Source organism: Rattus norvegicus, chromosome 14 (assembly GCF_036323735.1).
Source record: "Rattus norvegicus strain BN/NHsdMcwi chromosome 14, GRCr8, whole genome shotgun sequence".
Taxonomy (NCBI): Eukaryota; Metazoa; Chordata; class Mammalia; order Rodentia; family Muridae; genus Rattus; species Rattus norvegicus.
Window position 1 is genome coordinate 44,422,820 of NC_086032.1, and position 18,843 is coordinate 44,441,662.

At 43.3% G+C, this 18,843-nt stretch overlaps 1 protein-coding gene across 5 annotated transcripts in view; it reads right to left on the bottom strand.

Moving 5' to 3' along the window:
• Tbc1d1 (TBC1 domain family member 1) overlaps positions 1-18,843 on the bottom strand; it is a 200,006-nt gene that overhangs the window by 133,579 nt on the left and 47,584 nt on the right. The gene's annotated exons all lie outside the window — the stretch shown is intronic.

Sequence of the window (18,843 nt, forward strand, 5' to 3'; positions counted from 1 at the left end):
TAGGGGTTGAGCAGGGATTGTGGGGGTTCAGGAGGATGATAGAGAGACTGTTAACAAGTGCTGGGTTTCTCTTTGCAGTGATAAAGTGGTTTGGAATTAGAGAGGAAGGATAACTGTAAGAGTTTGTGAAGTAAACTTTCACACTGTGTGAGTCATGCCTCAGTTCCACACTCCTCTGTATGGTGATGGCAGAACAACCTGAGGAAGTCAGTTCCGAGAGCCTTTATATCATGATAGCACCTGCACTTAATGAGTGGTTTTTGGGGGATGAATGAGAGGACACATACGAAACACTGCACGAGAATTCTGATCTGTGGTAACGCTCAGCAAATGCTCGCTGTGGTGACGGCAGCGACAGCAGCATAGATTGCTGGTATTAGGTAATGATAATTCTAAGAGGGGTGTGTGTGCACGTGCATGTGTGCACACATGTGCATCCTCCTCTATCCTCTCTACCCTGCTCCTTTGAGACAGAAGCTCGCAATGAGCTTGTGCCTTTTGGCAACCAGCAAACACCAGCTACCTCCCTGTCCTTCCCGCTTCGATGCCAGATAACAGGCGTACGTAGGACCATATCCAGACTTTATGTGGGTGCTAGCATCCAGCCGTCATGTTTGCACAGCAAACACTGTTACGCAACCAAGCCAGCACTCCTGCTCCAAGTATGATCAATTTTAAATTGTAGATGAAAAAAAATTGATTCGAAGGTCCCAAGTTCAGATACATCTTACAGACATTTGCAAAATATGACAGAACAGTCAAAACCAAATCCTGGATGGATATCTCTCAGTGCTTTTGTCTCCTTTTTTATTTACCATCAAGACTACACTCTGTTTTGTTTTGTTTTTTTTTTTCTTTAACTCTAGAAACAAAGTAATCCATCGCCCAAGATTCTCTAGCAAATTCCAGTCATTCTGCTGGGCAGAGTCTAAGTATACATATACATTATTAGTCCCCTTGTTTGTTTGTTTGTTTAATGTGTATGGGTCTTTTGCATACAGTGCCCAGGGACGTCATAAGAAGGCATTAGATCCCCTGGAACTAGACTTACAGGTGGTTGTAAGCTGCCATGTGGGTGCTAGGAATTGAACCCAGGTCCTCTTGGAGAGCAATCACTGTTCTTAACCTCAAGGTCATCTCTCCTGTCCTGGCCCCTCCCCACTTTTAGAGGTTCAGAAACTCCTTTCAAGGCTCCCCATTCCCATCATTTTACCCCCTCCCATTTCTCCATAACCCTGACTTCTTTTCCAGAACACACCCACACTCATAACTAAAGACTCTCAAGAGTCTGGATAGGGCTTCCAGGTGACAAAACTGAGCCAGCTTCCAAGCCAAAGATGCTCAATAAAGCAGGGACAGAAGAGCCAAAGGGTTAAAGGGAAGGAGAAGGAAAATCTAGTGAACACTTAGTTGGAAGTAGAGCACATAATTTTAGGTGATTATCAGCAGAGCATTCTTCAGGCTGGTACCCTTCATCAGAGGTGTTTCAGACTGAGGGATGGGTGCGTGGACTTCAGCATGAACACAAAATTCACTTCATTCACAAAATTCATCTGTACCTTATATGTTGAGGTTTGGTCTGTTGCTATAGACTGTAATGCTAAGTTCTGAACCCAAAAGTCTAGGCCTACAAATGGGTTCTCATGGTTACCAGTTTGTTGTACAATCCTTATTCCTTAATTTAAAACTAATGACTAAATAAAAATGGCTACAGCCTATTACTAGAGGGACTAGAGGTAAGTGGGTGTTGGAGTTACCAGGTTGAGTGGATGAGGAGGAGGAGGAGGAAAAAGCAGAAGAATGAGGAGGAGAGAGAAGAGGCTATGAGGGGAGATGGATGGTGAGCACATGACCTGGAAAAACAGCAAGCATCTGGGGTACACTGCTGGGGAGATAGCCAGGTCAGCAATTAGAAGAGCAGATTAGGGGTGACCTAGCAATAATTGTCAAAGCCAAATAAAATAACCATAGTCTGTGTCTCATTTATTTGTAAGCTAATTGGAGATAAGCTAAGATTGGTCCAACTACACTTACATAAAAAGCATAAGGGTGATGTCATACAGCATGAGGGTGATGTCACAGAGATGAGAGTGATGTCATTCTTTCCACATCTACATTTGACCTTGACCATCACAGACACAGGTCTGGAATTTTCCACTCGTGGCAACACATTCATGTTAAAAAGCCTGTTCAATCTATATCTCAATGTACCCATGTCAGTACTGAAATCAAGGCCTCCAGTTTTATTTCAATTTAGTATTTTTATTTTGTACATGGGTGCATTTGCCATGACCCATACAGAAGACACAGATTATGGAAGTTGATTCTCTCCTTCTACCACATGGGTCCTGCGATTTAAGTTAAGTCATCAGGCTTGGTGGCAGCACCTTTACTCACTGGTCCAGGCCTCTAGTGTTATATGCTGATTTTGCAGTTGAATTACACATCCTTATTAACCAGAAAAAAAAGCAGCCAACAACTTTACCATGAGTAAATTCAGTGGCTCCAGCTGATTTCTCTAAATTCATCCAAAAGCCTTGCAAAGTTAAAAGCTGCCAAGACCATACCTAGGAACCCTGAGACTGCAAATGGAGGAAATGATTGAACTTGGATGGACCAGGGGGTCCCACAGGATAACGCTCACACCATCTCTGCAGTGCCTCTATTCTGTGTACACGTAAGCACAAGAAAAAGTGACATTTGCTCTCTTCAACCATAATAATAGTTGATTTATCAAAATGCTGTGCCACTTCACAACCAACTTTCTGATTGTATTTTTGCTATGTAAGATCTGTTTTTTCTTCCATATTTTACTTCCTGCATACATTGGTCATACTCACTTTTTAGCTTGTATGGCATTCCAAAAATAGAAACAGCATTTGTCTATTTTTAGCTCAGTCTATAAAGTTAAAGCAAATAATCTTCCTTCCAAAGCACTGTACATATTTCACATTCATGGGGGGAAAACCCAGCAGTAATGAGCTCATAAAAGAAAACAGTAAAAAAGAATTAGAGTCAAAAGATTTTGACATCCACACCTTGTGTTTTAATGAAACAGAGGATTTCAGCTTTCATCCCAGACACCTTTTTAACATTTATAATGGAAGCATTCAAAAAGATCCATCTATGTTTCACGAAATTTCTCGGTGCACTAGTGTCGTAAAAATAGTGACTACTAAATGGAGAAAATGCATTCCTCCTTTGGAAAAAAAAAAAAGACCTAGAAAGGGGGGTGGAAAAATGGCTCAGTGGATAAAGTGCTTGCCTTGCAAGCATGAGGACATGGGTTCAATCCCCAAAACCTGTGTAAGAAAACAACCACAGAGCAACAACAATAGCAAGAGGAGCAGCAACCAAACAGCAGCAGCAGCAGCAGCAGCCAGGCCCAAGCAGAGGTGGGTTTGTGATCCAAGTCCTGGGAGAAGAAGGAAGATAGGCTGACCCTTGGAGCTTCCTGAGTGGCCAGGCAACATAGCCTAAGAGGTGAGTTCCAGACCAGTGACAGACTACCTGAAGAACCAAGGTGGACAGAGTTCCTACAGAACAATTTGGGAATGCCAACCAAAGCTGAACCCTGGCATGTGCCTTTATGTACACAAAAAAAAATTAAAGACTGAGAAGTATAAAATGCTATTCCTGACTAATCTATTAGCAAATAAAAACCTGATCCAAACTCTTTTCCCTACCTCCGCAGTGGGTCATAGTTTCCAGTTTTAGGTGGTTGAGTTTACCTTTGATACGATTTTTTTAAAACATTTTTTTTAATTTCTAAGACTTTCTAACTAAAGTGAATTCCTTTAACTCTCCAGGTTTTATCCACAGCTGAGCCCTTTCTGACAGGGTTCACTCTTCTTGAGTCTGAAATAAACATGCTTCTTTATGCCAAAACATGACCCTTTAAAAAAGAAATTAACATTATTATTGTATGTATGGGAACATGACAAGGGGAGGCAGGCGTGTGTGTGGAGGTCAAAGGCCAACTTGCTGGGATTGGTTTTTTCCTACCATATGTCTGAGGGGTAAAACTGGGGTTGTCAGGCTTGGTGGTAGGTGCCTTTAACTGGTAAGCCACCCTTTCAACGCTAAAGCTGTTTTGCTTTCTTAGTGTAGCCTGAGACTTCAAGGTAAAATCCAGTGAGCCACGACTCCTGCATCTCACCAAGCGTCTGCTCTGGCTCTTCCTGCTGTGATTTTCAGGTGCAGTGACATCATGACCAAAGTGTTAGTCCCTGGTAACTGCTGAGAAAGAAAGAGGAGAGAGGGAGAGAGGGAGAGGGAGGAGAAGGAGAAGAGAGAGAGGGAGAGGGAAGAGAAGGAGAAGAGAGAGAGGGAGAGGGAGGACAAGGGAAATGGAGAAGGAGGGGTGAGAGAGGCTGGGTGGGTGAAGAATAGGGAAAACAACTTTCAATAGTCCCTAGGGATTTGGTGCTTAGCAAAAGAACACCTGCCTGGGTTGTAAAATAAACCACAAGTGCACATGTGCACCCTGGCCTCTTTGCACAGCTGGAGAAGGAACAGAACTCAAAACAGCTCCTACTGGCTGTGACAGATGCTGGGGTGAGAGGGTCTACAGACAGAGTGGCTTCCCTTTTCCAATTATATTAGAATCTAGTCCAGCTTCTCAAGAGCTTTCATGCAGGAGGTCTGAATTGTGGCTCTTCTTGCCTGGAATTTCCCAAATATGACAATGATAGACCAAACAACATAAAGTTTCACGTTTTCATGAATTTCAATGCCAACACAGATTTTTCTGTGATTGGATTAATTTTCATTTGAACCTTTGAAGCTTTGCTCTCTATGAGGCAGAACAGGGACAGCTTGGGGACAGGTGGACACACATGCTCTGCTAGCTTCTACCTACTCATTTCAGAGGCAGGTCACATCTGGATCCATTTCCACCCTGTAACTTATTGTGGGGTTATTACGGACTTAAAATCTCCAATATTCCTTCCAAGCTTCTTCCAGAAAGGCTATGACATTTATGCTGAGGTGAATCCCATAGTGCCACACTGCTGAAACCCCAGCACTTGTAAGCCCAAGGTAGAGGGATAACAGGCTCAAGGCCAGCCAGATCTGCATACAGGGTTGCAGACTAGCCTGAGCTATGAGACTCCATCTAAAGCCAACCAATCCATGATGGTTAATGGTCTGGTGGCCCTAGCTCACGGCTATCCTCTCTTATTAAATTCAGAGTCACTCTTAACAGGTCACCAAAGCTCCTGGAACTTTCCAGAACCCAGACTCGGTTCCTCCCTTCAGAGGAGAGATCAAGAATGGATGCCTGCCTCATCTCTCAAAGCCTTCTCGAAGATCAGGAGGGAAGCAAGCAATAGCCCCAGAGCACTTAGTGTCTGGCAAATGTTTGCCATTATCTTGTTGGAGATAAGAAATGATTGTGGTGACAGAACACACAAAGTGTTTTACCTGCCAGACTCTGAGGAAATCAGTGAACCCTGGATAGTGTCCATTAGCCCCACCCCCACCCCCAGCATTGTTCAAACTATCCAACCTGGCCCCACTGAGGGATAGACTTCAACTATCCATTAGTCTACTGTATGCCTAGGACTCATCACAGCGCATCAGCTGCTGAGGTGTAACAGTAGACACGCCTCCTGCCCTTGGAGGAACATGTCCAGCAAGCCCCACACTGCAAGCAAACAGGAAACAGCACATCTGTGTGCTCAATGCAGAAAGCAGGAGAAGGGCTCCTAAGCCAATGGCAGGCCACTTAGGCAGCCTGAGTCTTAACCAGGCATCCAAATGCTAAGTAGAAATTACCCTTACAGGCTCGAGACCCCATATGTACAACAATGCCAAGCAACCAGAGCTTCCAGGGACTAAGCCACTACCTAAAGACTATACATGGACTGACCCTGGACTCTGACCTCATAGGTAGCAATGAATATCCTAGTAAGAGCACCAGTGGAAGGGGAAGCCCTGGGTCCTGCTAAGACTGAACCCCCAGTGAACTAGACTGTTGGGGGGAGGGGGACAATGGGGGGAGGGTGGGGAGGGGAACACCGATAAGAAAGGGGAGGGGGGAGGGGGATGTTTGCCCGGAAACTGGGAAAGGGAATAACACTCGAAATGTATATAAGAAATACTCAAGTTAATAAAGAAAAAAAAAAAAAAAGAAATTACCCTTACAGATAAGAAAGGAGAAAGACTGTCTGTCCCTAATCGTAGCGCACTAGAATTAGGTGCTGACAGGATTTTCACTTTTTTTTAAAGATTTATTATTTTATAAATGTCTTTCCTACATATGTCTGTGTACCACATATACCTGGTCCCCATAGAGGCCAAAAGAGGGCATTAGAACTCCCTGAAACTGGCGTCACAGACAGTTGTGAGCCACATAGGTGTTGGGACTCAAATCCTGGAAGAGCAGCAAGTGTTCTTCACCACTGAGCCATCCTTCCAGCCCCTAGATCTTATCCAATTATTCTTGTTCCCTACAGTTTGACTCATAAAACAACTCCCAAAATGAAATAGCCTAGGGCAGATACACGTTCTCATGGTTCAAATATGATTTGTCCCCTCCAAATCACTTGCCAGTGCCCGGGTGCTGGGCACTTGGGGCTGATATTGATAGGAGACATTTGGGTCATAGAGTCGCCTCACTGATGCATGGACTGAAGACTCTCTGGCAGGCATGGGTGGCTCTCACAGGACTTTGACGCCATTTCCTCTTTTCTCCTCTTGGACTCCTCAGCATCTAGACATGACCTAAGTAAATCTCCATTTGTTTAGGAATTTAGCCAGCCACATGTATTCTATTGCAGCAAAAGAAAACAGACTATGACATCCCTGGAGCTACTATACCGTCACAGTAGTTTTTGATGTTTTTAAACATAGGGGTTTTTTTTCTTTTGCATGAGGATATGTGTGGTGTGTGTCTATGTATGCATGTTTACCCTTATGTTGATGCATTTGGGAGCATGTAGAGGCTAGAGGGTTGATACCAGGTGCCTTCTTCAACAGCTCTCTGCTTTATTTACTGGGGGTTGGAGGGTGGGGTTTGCTGAGCCCAGAACTCACTGATTCTGCTAGGCAGCAGGCCAGCACCCCGCAGGTTGCCCCATCTTAATTCCCAAGTGCTAGAGTTAGAGCCAGGCTGCCATGCCCACCTGGCTTTGATTGTGGTTCTGAGCAAACTCTGGTCCTTATGCTCATGTGATCAGCGCTTTTCCCAAGCGAAGCATCTCGCCAAATCCCATACTAAATTACAGTTTCCCTTCAACTCTGAAAGCTAACACCATTGTGCACCAAGCGGGTCACTCTTTCTCCCAATGTTTAGATCTTCACCCCACAGATACCAAACCACAAAAATACAAAATAGTTGTTTTTGCTTATACATTTCCCCTACATAGTATCACTGTGTGTGTGTGTGTGTGTGTATGCGTCCCTTAGAAACTGTTTGCATTCAGCATTACACTATTAATTGTTGAACTGTGTTCAAGTGTTCAAGTATTTGACTGTTTCACAGCTCAATTATCTATTCATTTTTCAATGGACATAGAATCTCCCCACTCCTACTTTATTTACTTGCTCTCACAACATCCTTACAGCTCTCTTCTTATTCACGTATCTGGTTGCCGAGTGTCATAGGGAGCTGTTATTCCTATTATCACAGCCTGACTTAAACGATAAACATTGCTCACAGTTCTTGGGGTAGAAAGTTCTAAGTCAATGTGTCAATCTCCGATGTCCATTGAGCACCACTGCCGGGTGTGCATGGTTGCCTTCTATGTCCTTGTACTTTATGGTGGAGGGGGAGGGAGAGGAAGCAAGTTCCCATGTGCCTGTTCCTATAAGGACACAAATCACACAGAGACCCCATTTCCATGCTCCAGATACCTCTCAAAAGTCTCTGATACAAACTACAGAGGGTTATGGCTTTACCATGAACTGAGGAGGGGACACAGACACAGTCCACAGCACTAGGCAAAGGCTGTTCACACTTCAGCTTAACTTCATGAACCCAGCTGTGAAATTTGGCAGTTCTAATAGGTAGGATATATTCTTTTAACTTTATTTTTACCTGGGAGAGACATATCACCAGGCTCAGCTATTATAGATTAATTATTTATTAATTGTTCTTTGACATAATTGTTCAGTAACAATACTGTTAAGGAAACCAGTTTAAAAGCCAATGCCTTCTAGTAAATGTGCAGAATTTCAACTAAGTGTGCTAAAGTGCACAATCTCGGTGCTGGACCTGGCTTGCATCTGCTTGGTGATTTTATATCCCAGGTCTTAAGGGTTCATATGCAAAAAGGTATTAGAAGAGTTCATGTCCATTGCCAAAAACATAGTTAAGTTAAATGATTATGGTCAGAGATTATCAAGGAGATGTTAAAGAGCCTCAGAGAGGCACAGCCACGACACTGTGCTGACCACAGGATGTACCAATCTGTGGACTTTAGTCATTTCTGAAGCATTTCCTTCTTTGGGCTAGTTTTTAGCATCTTCATAAAAATCCTGAGAAAATAGTAATAATGGGTCTTAGTCAGGGTTTCTATTCCTGCACAAAACATCATGACCAAGAAGAAGTTGGGGAGGAAAGGGTTTATTCAAACTTAACTTCGACGCTGCTGTTCATCACCAAAGAAAGTCAGGACTGGAACTCAAGCAGGTCAGGAGCTGATGCAGAGGCCATGGAGGTTTTTTACTTACTGCCTTGCTTCCCCTGCCTTGCTTCCCCTGACTTGCTCAGCTTGCTTTCTTATAGAAACCAGGACCACCAACCCAAGAATGGCACCACCCACAATGGGCCCTTCCGTCTTGATCAGTAATTGAGAAAATGACTTACAGCTGGATCTCATGGAGGCATTTCCTCAAGGGAGGCTCCTTTCTGTGTGATAACTCCAGCTTGTATCAAGTTGACACACAAAACCAGCCAGTACCATACACTAAAAATGCAAACATTTAAACATATTCAAGCATCCCTAAATATAGCTTTAAGAGGCCAGATATATGGGAGAGGATGCTCCTAGTCACACAGCAACTTGATGGGTGGTGGGGTGGGGCAGGTATTAGACAGGGGATGACACCTATAGGGGCCTTCTTCCTCTTCTCAAAAGAGAAGGGGGAGATGGAATTGGGGGGAGGATTTATGTGAAGGGGTACTGGGAGAAGAGGAAGGGCTGATGAGTTGTAAAGTGAGTGAATATATTAATTAATTAATTAAAAAGAGGCCAGATATAAGCTGTTAGTCTGTTCAAGACTGCATAGATATTAAGGTTAAGATGAGGGAGTTTTATTCCAGAAATATTTCCTATCTTGTCACAAGATATGCTTATTGGTACTTTGTCTTTAAATTCTGAGATAATGAATTTTCCAGAAGGGGGGCCTACCATGTATTCAATATGATATCTTCATTTGTAGAGGAAATGTATTTCACCTAGGAAAGAGAGCCATAGATGGGTGGGAGAAGATGCCCACACTTAGTAGACACTCACCTTTGACCTGCTGACCTGAGACAAAAGATTACCTCTATAGACAATCCCACCACAGAATCAGTTCCAGGATAATGATGAGTGTTTAGACCTGATGGTGGACAGAACAGTCCCTGTGTCTGTCCCATGGGCTCTCCATATAGTGGGGGACACAGGCAATAGCCTTTAAGTTCTCAAACATCTTCTGACTTGCCTTCAGGGAAGAGAGGCTAACAAGATCTTCTCTCTGAGCCACCAGGGCAGCCTAGCAATGAGACTTGCATAGGCTTGAGATCAGTTCTAAGCATCCTTTCATTGAGAATCATCCTAGACCGTGTAACCTATTTTGTCTCTAGCACATCTATATGGCTTCTTCCAAAACAGCACCTCCACAGCCTAACCATCAGCCATTTTCACCAGAATCAGCAAACCCACCACCGTGTGGTGCTAACAAACTTGTAATTTAGAAACTCACTTCATCTTGGAACTCAGCATCTACACAGGAGCCCCTCCGAGCCTCCCAGGTGATTCAGATTGACATCAGATGCCACCTGGGTCTGTATCTGAGCCTCACACGGAGTCCAAGGCACTGGCATGAAAGTGCTTTAAATGATAGCAGGAGAATCAAAGGGGACATTTATGAACACTGTTTGACTAAGCAGTTATTTTAAGACAATTAATATTAACCAGAAGAATTACCAGCTGCTATCTTCCTTTTCCTCCTCTGCCCCAAGAATTTTGGCTGATCCTCCATCTACCCCTAAATCTGAGCCCTAGCTCCCTTCATGCTTTCATTTGTCTCCTGATGGGCTGGGAACAGAAGACGTGGGAAGATCCTGACCTGACCCTGGTCTTTCCCCTTTCCTCCTTTGCTATTTCCTGTCTCCTGTTCTGTCTGTGAGAGTAAATCATGCTCTCAGGAACCATGGGCCTCATTTTGAGAGGACAGAACAAGCACAGAAAGCTGAAGTCCAATGGAGCAACATGGCCACTTACAGTTAAACACAATGCCAGAGGTAGTACAAACCACCGTTGCGATAACAAATTTACATGCTTAAGAGATGCTCTGAGAGCCAGGATGACTCTCTTACACACCTAGTACAGGATCTGAGAGCAAGGATGACCTCTGGCAAGTGGCCTGGACCTGAGGTCAGACAGAGGAGCCTGGGAATTTCAGTACCATCACTTTCTCTGACTGTGAGACTTGGGCAAGTTACCTGATACCCAGCCCCTTTTCTCATACTCTTACAACAAAAGCAACATTCATCTACCAGGCCTGCAGAATGTTCCAAACCTGTCAAGAACAGTGCATAATAGCCAAGGCATAAAGGGCAGTTGAACAGCATTTTTTAATTTATAGCTAGCTTTTGATTCACTCCTCTTTAATAAAGCCATCTTTTAAAAAAGCAAAACAAAACAAACAAACAAAAAACCAAATATGATTCACCCTGACTTCTGCCATGTCTGAATACCTGAATTGGGTACATTAAGAGATGAATAGAGGTTTATTTAGCCCATACTTAGTTCCAAAGGCTTGGAAGTGCAAGATTAGACTAGGTACATTCATAGAGGGCTCACGCTGCTTCTGCTCATGGGAAAACAGAAGGAGGAGCTGGAACTGAAGGCAAAATATAAGGGACAGCCTCACCAGGTATCTTCCCACTCACGCAATATTGAGTCCAGTTCTGTTCTCTCAGCCTAAGCCATGGGTCACAACCTCACTGAGGGTTGCAAACTGAATGAGGGAGGCCACGATCAACTTGGTAGAAACAGGAAGTTTCTAAACATGCAAGGGCTAAAAATTAATTCAGAGTCAAACACATAATGAATCCAAGGGGCTTCTGGCAGAGTTTATCCATGTCGTATCATACAGCTTTACCATGCATTTGGTCTGAACACACTACAGACACACTTAGTACTGGCTGTCTATTGCACAAGGAACACCCCTTGACATACCTTGGCTTGGATTTAAGACTCCTATAAGCAATGACTTGTGCTGTTTTGCTGTGCATACAAAGTTCTCTTTCCTTATGGGGCCATACGGCTTACTTACAGAAAACAAAGACTAATGTTTTCCTACTACCAGTTCTCAGCAGGTAAAGTATAACATCAATGTACCTTTGGAGTATATTATGTCAGTCTCTTTGCTTTTAAAACTGATCTGTGGGCCACCCACATGGCTCAGTGTAAGGTAAAGGCGCTTTCAGCCAAGTCTGATGATCTAACTTTGATCCCTGGGACCCAGTAATGGAAGGAGAGAACTGAAGCCCACAAATGTCCTCTGACCTCCACATGCATAATATTGTGGCTTGTACACACACACACACACACACACACACACCTCACAATCAATCAATCAATGTAATGGGAAAATTTAAAACCTGATGTTTGAGTTAGTAACTTGAGTTTCATAAAACAATGTTAAATCAATTTTGGCTCAATTTTGGCTTAGGACAGCATTTCTAATAATTTCTAAGATGGCCCTAAACATGCTTCTGCCATCTTGTATTATGTATATAAGGCAGTATTCTCAGCATTGATGATTACAAAAGTGAAATATCAATCAACTCCGAAAAGCATTAAAAAAAAGGCCTGTGTCCTGCAATATCAAATATTCGGTCATGATTTAATTCTTTGTGTAAAAATGAATAAATGTATCTATTTTATCAATATGCAAATGTGCTTTTGTCGCTAGTAAATGGCTAAAATTATACATGTGCCAAAGAATTGCTTTAGGACTAGGAAGATGGCTCAGTGGTTAAGAGCACTGGTTTCACTTCCAGAGGACCTGGGTGGGTTCAGTTTCCAACATGAGCATGGTAGTTCATAGCAGCCATAACTCCAATATCAAGAGAGCTAATGCCCTCTTTGGATCCCCAGGGTCACCAGGCATGAACACAGGACATAGACATACATGTAGACAAAACACTCGAATGTATAAAATAAATATTTTAAAAGAATCATCTTAAAATAAACTTCTTTATCATTTACTATCAGTCAGTGATTTATAGACCTATCTTATATACATCTGTAGACCTACCTTATGTACATATATACCTGTAGCCATATAAAGCATCTTAGAACTAAAAAAGAATCATGAGTTGAAAAGTATGGAAAGCCTACTTTAGTGGCACTCACCCATCAGAGAAAGATACTAACCCATTCTTGAGGGTCAAAGCCAAGTATCTCCCACTGTACCTGGCTCTCACTTCTGTTTCTGGTGCTGTGTTGGTGACAAAGCTCCACAAAACAATGGAAAGACCCAGAGTGAAGGCCCTGAGTGGGTGGCCTGACTTCTGAGGGTACCTGCTGTGATCACAGGACACTGGAGTGTTCCAAGGTCTGCAGCACTCACTAACCATATCATCCTAGCCAGCCTCTTGATTCAAGGCAGCAAAAGGAACACTCCCATGTTTTCAAACAGGATAATTCAAGATCATTAGAAAGTGACTGTGCAGAGAGCTTTCAAGTTGGTGATAAATTTGCTCTTCCCACCTCAGTCCTAGGATTCTTGTTGTTCCTGTTATTTGAGACAGTGTCTTATTGTGTAGATCTTGCTATGTTGACCAGGCTGATATTAAACAAACAGAAGTCGGCCTGCCCCTGCCCCTGCCTCCTGCCTCCTGTCCCTGCCTCTGTCTTCCAAGTGCTAGAATTAAAGGTGTACACCATCACATTCAGCCCCCTTTAGTTTTTAAATTATGTGTATGTGTGAGGGGTGTATGTGCACGCATGTGCAAGTGTCTTCAGCAGAGACATCAGATCTCCCTGGAGCTACAGTTACAGGCAGTTGTGAGCTGTCTGATATAGTTCCTATGAACAAAATTCTGCAGGAACAGTAAAGGCTGAGCCATCTCTCGAGTCCTTTATTCCTAGAGATTCTTCAAACAGTAAGGTAGACAAAGGAAGAAACAGAGGGGTGAGAGAGGAAGGAAAGAAGGGAGGAAGGGAAGGAGGGAGGGAGGGAGGGAGGGAGGGAGGGAGGGAGGGAGGGAGGGAGGGAGGGAGGGAGAAAGAGAAAGGAAGTTTGTATGTCACTTGTTGAAACCCTGCCCCATTATGCTACAAACAGAAATGATTGCTAATTGGCCTCTTTGAAAGTATATATGTTTTTGTTCTTGGTCAGTGTATGAGTCCTAGAGAGGAGACAAACAGCCTGCTGGGGTGTAGAGGTGTGGAAGGAAATCCAGTCCTGAAGTGTTACGGAGAGGGCAGCATTTGAGGTATGAAAGATAGGGTGCTTCTCTGTAGCAGATGTAGAGCAAACCTCATTGCACAAAAGAAGCAACGCCTGGCATAGGGGAGTACAGCTCCATTTGAGGGGCAGAATAGAGTACAGAATCTTAAACCCAGAGGGAAAGGTACAAAAACCCATCTACAGCCCAGGGTTATCCAGGTTTCTGTCAAGCTAAGGTATCTAAGATGAAAGTGGCTTGCTCAGAAAATGGATTGTCTAGACGAATGTGTGCTTGCTGAAGCATGCCCTCTTCCCCCACCCAACTTTAAATTTACAATATGTGCATGCGTGCGTGCGTGCGTGCGTGTGTGTGTGTGTGTGTGTGTGTGTGAGAGAGAGAGAGAGAGAGAGAGAGAGAGAGAGAGAGAGAGATCTCCTCCTTTCTCCTCTTTCCCATTGCTGATGGCTACTGTGTAACAGATGGTAGATCTTCATGATGCCCTGTAGATGGCATATTTATTTTTAAATGCCAGATAAAATGATCACTAGTCCCTCATGGAGACATCACTTGGAAATAGAACTTCAGCCACAGTTGTGTTTTGTGTTAGATGCTATATTAGCTAATCTCTGCTCCAAGTAGTAGAAACACAGATGGGAGGAGTGGCCTCCTTTTCCCATAAACATTTATGGTGACTAAATTTATACATAAATGTATAAGTTCATATATATGTTTTATAAAACTGTTCTAAGTTTTTATAGAAAAATGGTGCAGGTGACACAAATTAGAGACTAGCGACAGAAGACTGTTGGGATCTCAGTCCCCCCACCCCCGCCCCCGCTTCTGTGTGTTCATGTCTACAGCAGGTTCAGTCATCTTTAGCCACCTACAGTTATTTACTGCCTTAGTGATCCCAAGGAGCAAAGCATTGCATAACATCACTTGACGCACACACTTTCACCTGCTTCCTTATTTGAGAAAGGACAGGGCAGACCTGCCTCATTGTCCTAATGTGGGCAGAAGTGTAGGCAGACTCGGCAGCTTTTGTATTCTCTCAACTCATAACAATAGCCTAAGTGTCTGCACAATCAACTTGACTCTGTGAAAGGGAGCAAGATAACAGCACAGGAGAACGCACTCCTTGCCCAGAGATCTCTAGAAAAGCTGTTGTACACACGCAGTGAGAGTTCTGGTTTTCTTAAAAACCCTGGTGTGGGATATGGGGCTGCTTCAGTTTGTCCACAGCCATAAACTATGATTGTCTTGTACTCTAGGAGAGGCACTGATTTTTGCCGGCTGCAGAGTATTTGTTTGGGATTCTGGCGAGGGAGTAAATGGGAGAGTCCCGAGAGGGGCTATGGTGGCTGCTGCTGGTTCCTGCTGCTGTGGTTGCTATTGCTAGATTGCTGGTTGGTTGGAGATATTCTAACGATGAAGATTGGGATAGATAGATAGATAGATAGATAGATAGATAGATAGATAGATAGATAGATAGGAAGATAGATATAGATAGATAGATAGATAGATAGATAGGAAGATAGATAGATAGATAGATAGATAGATAGATAGATAGATAGATAGGAAGATAGATAGGAAGATAGATAGGAAGATAGATAGATAGATAGATAGGAAGATAGATATAGATAGATAGATAGATAGATAGATAGATAGATAGGAAGGTAGATAGATAGATAGATAGATAGATAGATAGATAGATAGATAGGAAGATAGATAGATAGATAGATAGATAGATAGATAGATAGATAGATAGATAGAGGGTGTTTCTATCCTGGAACTTGCTCTGTAGATCCCACTGGTGTCCAACTCACAGAGATCTGCCTGCCTCTGCCTTCTGAGAGCTGAGATAAAGGTTTGAACCACCACCACCCAGGAATATGTTTAAAAGTCAACCAGCATCACAGAGCTGAGTGTGTCGTGCCATCAAAGTAGCAGTGAATCTCTCCTCCACAGGCCATGATCAATAATTACAGATTTCCAAGCACAGCCCTAACTCCATTCTAGCAGCCAACATCCTAGGTTAAAACCTCATCGTCTCCCACAGAATCACTCCAAAGATCTCTTCACTATCCTCTCCATAGTTGTGCTTGTTTATTAAACTACAGAGTGGATGACATACATGCAAGGACAAGATCAACTCATTTTTGTCACGGTTTCGAAGACCCCTTTGTATATGTCAACCTTCACATGACAGCTACCTACCCACTAACAGCTCACCATATCTTCATGACCACCAAAACCCTCCCTCGTTTTGTTCGGACAGTAGGCAAAGACTTTTCTCACGTTAGCCCCAAGGGGTGCTCATATGTTGGCAAATAGTCATCATTTATTAAACTGAATGAGTGAATACTTTTCTGCTTCTCAAAGATTAGTCTAAAAGTTAACTAATGACTCAAGTCTGGCTAATGAGAAGGTACCTCCGCCATTCTTCCTCCGTGGAACTCGATTGTTGGAGGAGCTACAGCAGTTATCTTAGAAGTCTGAGGCTACAAACGTAAAGGCCGAAAGGTCACCATGCTGAAGGCACCAGAATGAATGAACCCCTGTATTATTAAGATGTAGATGCTGCCACACTAGCACTGCCTACCTGCAGACTGTTGTTAGTGATATATCTAAACATCTTTATTGCCTAAGCCACATTTTAATGTGCCTATAAATCACTTACAAATCTCATTAAAATGAAAATTCTGGTCCAATAGATCTGAGGCAGGACTGAGCATCGACATTAATTATGGGCTCTCTCGTGACACTGCTAAGTGCCGAGTCTTGGGGGATGGTGCTGTGAAACACTGTGAACTGAAACACTATGAACTGGCATGCTATTATTTTGAGCTGAACTTGTACTTATCACTGCCTGTCTTCCACATACCAAGCTAACCACGCTAACCCCACAGACTTCTCGCTCCACACGGAAGGAGCCATAAGCTTCTATAGGCATAGTCATATAGCTCCTATCCACACATCTGCCTTGGTCACTTTTCCCGTCTGTCACCTGTATGTATCCCAACTTCCCCAACTGGGTTTTCCATAGTCTTATTCAGGTCATTACTCAATGGTTGCAGACACATGGTAAATGGGTAAAATGTTCTTGAAAGACCTCAGACTTAATTGCAAAATTATTGAATTCCCTAGTCAATGTTCTGTATTATACTCCATGAATGGTTGTCTTCCGTTTCAGTATTACAGAAATTAAAAACCCCAGGAGCAACATTCTATTACGAGTAATGACATGCAGGTGCCTCTCCTTGATGAAGCCTTAATTGCATGTGGCACTCTGAAGGCTTTAAAATAAAAAACAATGCCTCATATTAACATGTAACAGCACTAAAGGAAACTCAAAAGAATAATTCATGATCACTCCCGACCTAAAAACACCATCCTTCTCTTTTCTAAGATAGCCCTACCTGGTTCTCATCATCATTATCACAGAGCTTCCATATCTCATTAGGACATTCCAAAATTGAGCCTTCAGACTTTCAGAAATTCAGTTTTTCAGGGGGAAAAAAGGCATCAAATTACTATGCCTGAATGCAAAACCTGTCCCCAGCCAGAGTGGCAAGAGGAAGCGGCTGTGGACCAGTGGACAAGTATCACCTTCAGGGTCACGCACACACTGCACAGCCATTAGCACGCTGTCAATCAGTGTGTGCAGGATGAGAGCACGCTGTTCAGTGAGCTGCTCTAATCAGCACTGCAAATAACCATCCCTTCATCTGTGCAAAGAAAAAGGCTGCACTGGATCATCGAAAAACCAGGATTCAGAGGTTTTCATTCGACTTTCCAGGACTTTGCAGAAGACTAGAGGTCCCTTGACTCAACAGAACTTTAAGTCACTGTCTTAGTTTCCTGCCCAGGTCCTGGAGCAAAAATACCTCTGAAACAAAAAACTTTTCCAGAGGGTTTATTTCAGCCCACAGTCCCAGGTTACAGTCTAGCATCTCTGGGAAGCTGCAGCAGGAGAGAGCTGGGAGCTAGTCATACTGTATCCTCTGGAACAGAGAACAGAGAGCAAAGAATGCTTGAATGCAAGAGCTCAGCTGGCTTCTTTCTTTTCTTTCCAGTTCAAGGCCGAGTCTAGGGAGCTTTGCCAACCACACTCAGTGCAGGTATTTCCGCCTTAACATACGGAAGAACATCCTAAACAGGCACGAGCATAGGCTAACCTAATTTATACATTGTGCATCTCTTCCCAGGTGACTCTGACAATTAAAACTAACAATGCCGGTTACATACCGAGATTTTCTTTTCTTTAGGAAAAAACATCTCAGGGTTGGGGATTTGGCTCAGTGGTAGAGCGCTTCCCTAGCAAGCTCAAGGCCCTGGGTTCAGTCCCCAGCTCTGAAAAAAAAAAAAAAGAAAAAAAGAAAAAAAAGAAAAAGAAAAAAAAAAAGGAAAAAACATCTCAACCATATGAGGATCATGATGGGATTTCAAACAATGGCTTGAGGAAAGATAAACAGCCTCAGGGCCATGGGTCTGAACCTAGAAATCCAGCAGGCTTTGTGATAATCTTGACCTTGCTATGGAGGTGTCTCCCAGTGTCTTCTTCAGTTACGTGAGCAGATTATAATCTAGGAAGTGCTTATTTATTACTGAGGACTCTCGGGGACTCACATTCAGCTTCATGCCCCCAGAGAGCTGGGCTTGCTGAAGTCCATGTGCATTACCAAATGACCTGCATGTCAATTATCACAGAAGTTAAACGCCATAATAATTTATTCCTCTGGATAAATCTCTTCATAGATCCCAATGTTTTACTGTCCTAGATAAATGCTACAACCATTCTACAGATCCCAAAAGCTTTACCCTGGCCTCTCTTAAAAACCTCATTTTGAAAACCCTTCCTTTCCAGTATCGTTTCTGAGGTTTGCTGATGCAAGAGCATAAAGCCCACTTCCCCATCTTTGCTGAGGTCACAGTGTCTTCCCTTTTCAAGCCCAGTGCCACAAGGTTCATTCCCCAACCTCTGATCACATGACCTAGATCTTGCAGGAAGCCTAGAGTGTACTCAGGAGTGAGAGAGCCTGCAGACCCAATGTGTTAAAGAATTGGGACATCTTGGTCCCCAGCCCCTAAGTAGAGATGGTTCCCTTCTCCCATCTACCTTGGAGTTCTTACCCCAGGAAAGTTTTGTTTATATATTCCAAAGGTGTGGGGTCTTAACCACTTACTTAACACTTTAAGTAAGGAAATTTTCAAAGAAATGGGGAAGT